This window comes from Schistocerca nitens, chromosome 1, assembly GCF_023898315.1.
Source record: "Schistocerca nitens isolate TAMUIC-IGC-003100 chromosome 1, iqSchNite1.1, whole genome shotgun sequence".
NCBI lineage: Eukaryota > Metazoa > Arthropoda > Insecta > Orthoptera > Acrididae > Schistocerca > Schistocerca nitens.
The window spans coordinates 285,179,658-285,188,368 of NC_064614.1; the positions used below are offsets into that span (position 1 = coordinate 285,179,658).

Here is an 8,711-nt window from a genome sequence, read left to right on the forward strand (position 1 = left end):
TTGCTGGGGCCGTGTCGCGATTTCAGACATGCGACTCTCCATTCACGCCTCCGTGTTGTATATGAGAGATCAGTTTTTCATCCTCGACGTAATCTATTTTCGTCAGATTCAGACAAAGCTGCAGGGATTTTAATGTAAATGTAATATCACAGCACTCCGTCGTCAGGCCACAAGTGTCCCATCGGGACCATCCGACCACCGTGTCATCCTCAGTTGAGGATGCGGATAGGAGGGGCGTGTGGTCAGCACACCACTCCCGCGGTCGTTACGATGGTTTTCTTTGACCGGAGCCGCTACTATTCGGTCGAGTAGCTCCTCAGTTGGCATCACGAGGCTGAGTGCACCCGGAAAAATGGCAGCAGCTCATGCCCGCCCGGATGGTCACCCATCCAAGTGCCGGCCACGCCCGACAGCGCTTAACTTCGGTGATCTGACGAAAACCGGTGTATCCACTGCGGCAAGGCCGTTGCCTACATGTAATATCAGCTGATAAGAAAATGGTTTGTCGTTAGCGGTTAGTTTCATCAAACACCATCAAGTGAGAAGTGAGTGGAAACTTTTAGAATGCATTGGCACATACTACAATAGTACCTACATGCACACGATTATTCAGACATTTATACTTAAGTGAATCTTCCTGGCAGATTAAAACTGTGTTCCGGACCGAGACTCGAACTCGGGACCTTTCCCTTTTCGTGGGCAAGTCTCGGTCCGGCACACAGTTTTAATCTGCCAGGAAGTTTCATACCAGCGCTCACTTCGCTGCAGAGTGAAAATCTCGTTCTATTTACACTTAAGTGTTTGTCTGAGAGTTCATAGAACCGCTTTTAGATTATTTCTTGACCCCTCCGCTCTCTAATAGCACGTGGGAAAAATGAACACTTAAATCGTTCCATGCGAGCTCTGATTTCTCTTATCTTATGGTTCAAATGGCTCTGAGCACTATGGAACTTAACATCTATGGTCATCAGTCCCCTAGAACTTAGAACTACTTAAACCTAACTAACCTAAGGACAGCACACAACACCCAGCCATCACGAGGCAGAGAAAATCCCTGACCCCGCCGGGAATCGAACCCGGGAACCCGGGCGTGGGAAGCGAGAACGCTACCGCACGACCACGAGATGCGGGCTCTTATCTTATGAAAATTATCATTTCTCCCTATGCAGATGGGAGTCAACAACATATTTTAGTATCCGGAGGAGAAGGTTGGTGACTGTAATTACGTGAAAATTTATCGCCACAGAGTAAAACTTTGTTTCTCTTACTGCCACTGCAACACACCTATAACATCCGTGACACTCCTTCACCTATTTCGTAGTGATAGTAAATGATCTGTCATTATTTTAACTGTGATGTAACAAAATTACTTTTATTAGTAAGCGCAAATTTCCATACTAGTTTTGAACAAACATAATCTTCAAGTATTTGAGCTATGATATGAGAATTAGATATATATTTTAATCTGCTGTTGTGACAGATTCAGTTTTTTTTTTTTTTTGGGGGGGGGGGGATGTAGTGGAGTGAGAAGAGGAGACACTTGGTTTCACTGAGCTTGTGCAAGAGAGTGCAATACAGGGTAATGAAGTTGGAAAGCGAAGGGGACGAACTGGAAAGGCTAAGGGGGAAGAAGGGAAAGTAGCTACAGCGGATAGGAGTCCAAGTAATATTTATTCATCCATTGCCTCTTCGGGATTTTCCCTCACTCATTGTGCAGAAGGCTTCATATTTCTACTTTACCTTTTCTACTTTAGCTTTCTACTTAAGCTTTTACTTTGCTGCAATATAGTTGGTCATATTTTCCCCCAAGGCGACTCCGTCACGCTCTAATGGATGTACATGTTGATGTTAGTAATTTATTTAAATTTCGAAATAAATGCTGACAGGCTAGATTGAAGGAACTACAGAAAAAACGAAATAATTTATCAGAAGGTCTGATCAATCTTTATTTAACACATCGTTTTGCGTAGTTTTATGTTTTAGGGAGATTGCCACGACTGTACTTCGTCAGTCCGTTTGCAGAAAATTGGAAAATTTCTACTCTTCTAATGTGTTCAACATGATGAAAATGGAAGTCACTCATTTCGTTCAAGCAGCATATTAAAGGCTAAGGAAATTCGACAATCATCTTATTGACACAACGAAGATAACATTCGAAGTGGCACCGTATCCTCTCATTGTGTCTAAGCACAGACCTCCTGCACGGTAGCTGAAAACAATTGGATATTTTTTGTTGGAAAGGATATAGACCAATGATGTACTTATATAAAGCTCAACTCAACAAATCAGATAAAAACAGTGACTGAGTATTGTTCGCCGACGATAGAAATCGTGTTTGAATAGTGTGGATTAAAAAGAATAAAAGTACCTCAAAACTGGGCCCCCACGATTTGAATGGTTAGCGTGGGGCAGTTGCCGTAATCTATTGAAGGAGTATGGACAGACCGGCTAGTGTGGCCAAGCGGTTCTAGTCGCTTCAGTCTGGAACCGCGCGACCGCTATGGTTGCAGGTTCGAATCCTGCCTCGGGCATGGATGTGTGTGATGTCCTTAGGTTAGATAGGTTTAAGTAGTTCTAAATTCTATGGGACTGATGACCTCAGATGTTAAGTCCCATAGTGCTCAGAGCCATTTGAATCTTTTTTTTTTTTTTTTTTTTTTTTTTTTTTTTTTGACTATGGACAACTCTCTAACAAATGGATACGCTTTGGTTTTTGGCCTGTAGTCACACCTCATAATCTCCCTAACTGCCAAATACTAAGGGTGGCTGATAATTGGCTAGAAATTGTGAACATCATTGTTAAAGTTTAATATCTGATAGCATCCTGAGGGGTAAACTTCCCTACAGCTAATACTCCACAAACGACGTGACGATGAAGACGATGGATCTCATGGCACAGGTATTTAAGAAGTTCTTTTAATTCTCCATCAAATGACCTTCTCCTATTGAAAGTATGCACAACACAGATTAGTCAGACAGACCACCAAGATTTGATAACGGTTCGGCTTTTGAAGAGAAAGTTACACAAAGGAACAATCCAAAATCTTCTAACCTTTTAAGTTGAGCCATTCTTCAGTATTTCTCTGTCTCCACCTTAACTAAAGAAGATTGCTGCAGAAAGACCGAAGCGATGACGTACAGAATATTTGAGGAATCATGTGTAGGAAGAGAAAGTTACACAAAGGAACAATCCAAAATCTTCTAACCTTTTAAGTTGAGCCATTCTTCAGTATTTCTCTGTCTCCACCTTAACTAAAGAAGATTGCTGCAGAAAGACCGAAGCGATGACGTACAGAATATTTGAGGAATCATGTGTAGGTCGTCGCAAGACTTTAGATTCATACCGACGGCCATAAGAACTAGATATGTGTACTAAGTAAATGCAAATTGCACTGAAAAAGTTACCAGATAATTATAGGGAAACTCTTATAACGACAGATAATGACCCACAATAGTGGAGTCCGCATATCATACTGTGAATACTGGAGTGAGACAACGGACCGCTCTGTTATAGCACTGATAAAATCCAGTCACTAAACATTAAGTAGTTAGTTTTAGCTTACGTTAATTCGTATACCATTAGGACTTTTAAAGTAACCCAGAAGTACCTGGACATGAACGTCTAATTCATAATGCATAAAACTTGAATAGTATGGTGCTAACATAACTTAATGGATAAAACGCAACGCTAAGGGTGGTAGGGTGCCAAAAGTGTGGCATGGAGAACCAACGTAACTCAGGAACGTCTGTAGCATTCTCAGTCAGATGCAGAACACACAGTTTCCTTTAATTTTTGGGAAGTTTGGTGGATCATATTCGCGACAATTCGCTATGTTGCGAAATGTGTCATAAGGTTTACAAATAATGGAAATTTTCTCTGTGAAATCATGGCTTACATAAGTGATTGCTGATACTCAAATATTTTGGTGGCTGTGTACTTATCTCCATTGTGCACAAGAGTAATATTAAGTTGTGGATACTGGAGGCTCTTTCTGTTCGTAGTGTAACATTTTACATGAATGCTACTGTGCTTTTCATATTTTGTCTGAGGTTCCACAACAACCTTCACAAGAGACAAAAAGTATTGTGATTCTGTTATGATTACAAGTATTTACTATCAATAACAGTCTTGATCACAATTTATTTATTATGGTGACCAGTTTCGACCACTACTGTGGTCCTCTTCAGACCAATGAGTAAGAACCTCCTTCTGGTGATAAATCACATTAGTACTTATTTACCACCAGAAGGAGGTTCTTCCTCATTGGCCTGAAGATGACTACTACCACCAGAAGGAGGTTCTAACTCATTGGTCTGAAGATGACCACAGTAGTTGTCGAAATCGGTCACCGTAATAAATAAATTGTGATCAAGACTGTTTTTGATACTAAATATTTGTAACACATTGAACACTGTTCACTCCCACAATTAATGTTTGTATCAGATGCCTGCATTGAGTTCGAAGCTTAAATTCAGCGATTATCCTTTCATTAGGTTTCTGTGAAATGAATAAATTGGGTAGGGTGCCACAGGACGAAATAATCAAAAATGTGGTATAGAGAATAAGGCACTTCTAACAAAGTTAGGGATGGGGATGGCTGTTGGAGTGGGAAGACTATGAAGTTAGATATCACATGTACCGAATGGTAGTGTCGGATCCGTCGTTTTAGTGGTCGCTAGACTGACTGGTGAAAACACAGGGGTGCTGGAGGGGGGTGGGGTGTATTACCTGTAAATATAACCGGAAAAATCTGCTGCCACATTAATGTTTCCGTTATGGCGTACCGATTATCTTCGGATCTGAAACAAGTGCTGCAGAGCGCAATTGTCCGAAAGGATAAGGATGAAACAGTGAATCATTTCGAATCTGATGACGTCGTGTGCACCATATGAAACTTAATAAGCAAAATAAAAAACATAGCAGTGAGTGAACCAGGCTGTGTTATGTCATTATAACAACAGTGGTGACGGTTTAGCTAAGACGTCATTTCTTCAGTTACGCCGCCAGAATTTTCAAGGAGGGTTTCATGAGTAATGCAATATATATATATATATATATATATATATATATATATATATATATATATGTGTGTGTGTGTGTGTGTGTGTGTATGGGTGGGTGTGGAAGCAAGTCTGTCGCGTTCAGGATTCCAACACACCATATTATTCCCCATTCCTCTGGCTACAACATCTTATTTTTCAGTATACTCCGTTCATTGCGATGGCCTTACGTCACCTTATTGGGGGGCATGAATGCCCACATGGTACCACTCTATTGGTCGACGTCACTACCAACGTCTTGCTGCATCAGTAGCCTCCTCATCTTCCACGTACTGCTTCCAGTAGAGTGCAGCCCTCATTGGACCAAACAGATGGAAGTCGGAAGGTGCGAGATCTGGGCTGTAGGGTGGATGAGGAAGAACAATCAAATGAATTTTTGTGAGCTCCTCTCGGGTGCGTATGCATTTTAGAGGCCTTGCGTTGTCTTGTAGAACGAGATGTCCGTTGCGGCGAAAACACTAAGGTCGTTTCTTCAATTTCCTGGCGGTAGCGCAGTACATCTCAGAGGCGAATGTTACACCATGAGGGACGGCATCCGACATCAGACAGACTCGCCCATTCAGAGACTCACAGTACCGTCGACATCAGTTTACCTGCTGAGGGAGCGGCTTTCACCTTTATCTTGCGAAAAGAAAGAGAGGTGATGAGGTGCCAGACCACGGATTGTCGATTTTTCCCAGTTTTCATTAATGAGCCTAGGTTTACATAATGATGTTCGACAAAAATTGTCACTGTCAGCCTCGTAACGTGCAAGCAATTCCACACAGATTGTCTTCCGTTGCTCTTGCTGGTCTTCTGTTAGGCGGCAATTAACGCAGCGGGCACACTCATTTGATTACCACAACTGGTGGACGAGTGTGTCACTAATAACAACAGTGACGTCCAGTTGTGCAGTGAAGTGTCTGATTGTGATTCGTTGATCACTTCGAGTGAGACAGCCCGCGTGTTTCTTATCTTTGAGCGAGTGATCTGTGGGGCACTTTGCCAGTGTGTCCATAGGCACGCCAAGGTTGCTTGGTTGATCTGGGGAAGGGGACCAAACGGTAATGTCATCAGTCCCATCGGATTAGAGAAGGAGGAGGATGGATGTCGGCCGTGACCTTCCATGGGTCACAGCTGGGTGTTGTCGGCCAGCTAGGACAGGTTTGCGCGATCTTTTTATGATGATGACACACCCGCGCCAAATCTGCGCCGTATTTTTCCTTCACTTCGACGTCTCCACAGACATTCTGCAAGCACCTGTGATGCTCTAGTTTCCTGCTGGAAGGAGCTCAATAACAGTTGTCTGCTTGGAACGCACGTCTGTTACATGACCATTTTGAAAGCTATTATGGGATCTGAAGCGGGAGTATTCTACGATGTCCCACAACAAATTCGGCAGCTTTTCAACCCAAAATTTCCGAGAAAAAAGTTTGTTGCAGAGTTACAGAACGCCCCTATTATTTTGAGTATGACCCTATTCCTTTCAAGGCTCGGCATGTTCGAAATATACGAATACGAAGCGCCGTCTGATACCTCTACTGGTCTTCAGTAAGCGCCTAGACTGCGCAGCTGGCGGCTCACGTCGCAGCCGGTTGGCATAGACGCCGGATCGGATACGGATCGTTTATTGGAAGACGAGCCGCGGCAGAGGCGCTCTTCTTCTGTTGGCGGTGTCTCGCGGCCCGAGTCGGGCCAGGCTATCGACAGCTGTGCAGCTGCCGTGCCGCGCGCCGTAATTTATAGCAGGTGCTCAGCAAAACGAATCGCTGCTGATCTCTTTATCGATAGCGTAAACAGAGATGTAATCTCTCCGCCGTTCCCCTCACACGAGCCGCGCCGCGCTCCCGGAGAAGTTGCCCCTGCAGCGAGGCCCGGCGTGTGCTGGCACCCTCCCCGCCCCCACCGCTCGTCACCCACTTCCTGCCGGGAAATCCCCTCCGCCACTTCTTCTCCGTCTGCTTGGACCCTCTCTCCCCTGGCGGGTGACGTAGATTGAGGTGGCTGCAGATTTATGGCTCGCTAAATTAACTGTTAGGTCGCGCCAACAGAGCTTCGGAGGCGCGCGTGCTGCATTCCGCAGGCAATAAAAGCGGGAGTGATAGCACGTGCCGGCCAGATGGACTCAATCTCTCAGGCGGGCGCCACGCCTCCAGCGCGCATGCGCAGGTGACGGACTCGCGTGTTATGGCACTAACACCGCTGTTCACCTTTCAGCACCGGTAATGAATTCAGACTTTCTGCTTACCCAAACACTTTATCTTACGATGTTATCCGTCGTTCTGCTGCGTCAGAGGTCAACAGGACACTCATTAAAATACGGAAAATACTTGAACTGTTCATCAAAATGTTTTCATCGGCCGTATTCATGGTCTCTGATTTTTTACTCGATAATTTCATTATAGAAGTTGACAATAATAGCCTCTACATCTACATTTTATAAATTGATCCCTAACAGCATTGTATAATGTAAGTACTCTTTAAGGTAACTTACCTATACAGACGTTATTTTTAGAGGCATTGTAAATGTATGGAATATGAAGTTGTTGCAACTACACTTATTGCGTTGACGAAAAGAAGAAATTAAGAAAAAACGCGGGTGGGAACACACACACACACACACACACACACACACAGCCGGCTGGGGTGACCGAGCGGTTCTAGGCGCTACAGTCTGGAACAGCGCGACCGCTACGGTCGCAGTTTCGAATACTGCCTCGGGCATGGATGTGTGTGATGTCCTTAGGTTAGTTAGGTTTAAGTAATTCTAAGTTCTAGGGGACTGATGACCTCAGAAGTTATGTCCCATAGTACTCAGAGCCATTTGAACCATTTTGAACACACACATACACACACACACACACACACACACACACACACACACACACACGATGGAGAGAGAGAGAGAGAGAGAGAGAGAGGTTAAGTATTTATTTTTATACAGCAGTGCTGGATATGGTTTTTTTTAAGTAAAATAAATTCGAATTTTCATGTTAATCTCGATTATTTCCACTGCTTCCTTGAGTAACTGTATTCCAACAAATCAACATTATTTTCTGCTTTAGAAATCAATGACTAACGCCTTCTCTATAATCATCTCATACTTTACCTTCTAATGAATCTTTATCACCGATTTAGAACACAGAATAGGGTGTACGACTTCCTCTGTACTGTGTTGTTTTGCTACAATAATTGCAATCATGATAACAAGTAAGGTTTATCTCCTGCTATTCTTGAAACTTACTCTGAAGAGACGACAATTTCCTATAAAATATAAAACAAGTGTTTTATTCGAAGACTGGATGGTACGTAAACGTCGCTATTAGGCCCAGTCAGTTAGAAGTATTTATGCCCTTGCTCCCCTTCAATCAGAGAAGAGTCGCAACAACTCGTTACGGGAAATAATCACAGTTTAACGTGGAAACCAAACCACATGCATCTCAGAACTATTCTGCTACGTAAACTATCTCAGAAAGGGGTGCTCTAGTTTTCCGTAATAAAAATATTATGTCGAATTACGGGATACTAACTTTTGGAATTCTAGACAGCATAACTACGATGCCCCATGTGATTTACCAAATTATGTGGTGAGTAACACCAGAAAGAACTAATGTACGTAACAGAGCAAATCACAGAGAAACGCCAACGTGCAGATCACAGCACTGTTCTGT

General features: G+C 43.3%; 1 pseudogene; it reads right to left on the reverse strand.

Annotated features, from left to right (window-relative positions):
• Nucleotides 1-353: 353 nt before the first annotated feature.
• On the reverse strand, nucleotides 354-471 carry LOC126212240 (5S ribosomal RNA; annotated as a pseudogene).
• Nucleotides 472-8,711: the final 8,240 nt, after the last annotated feature.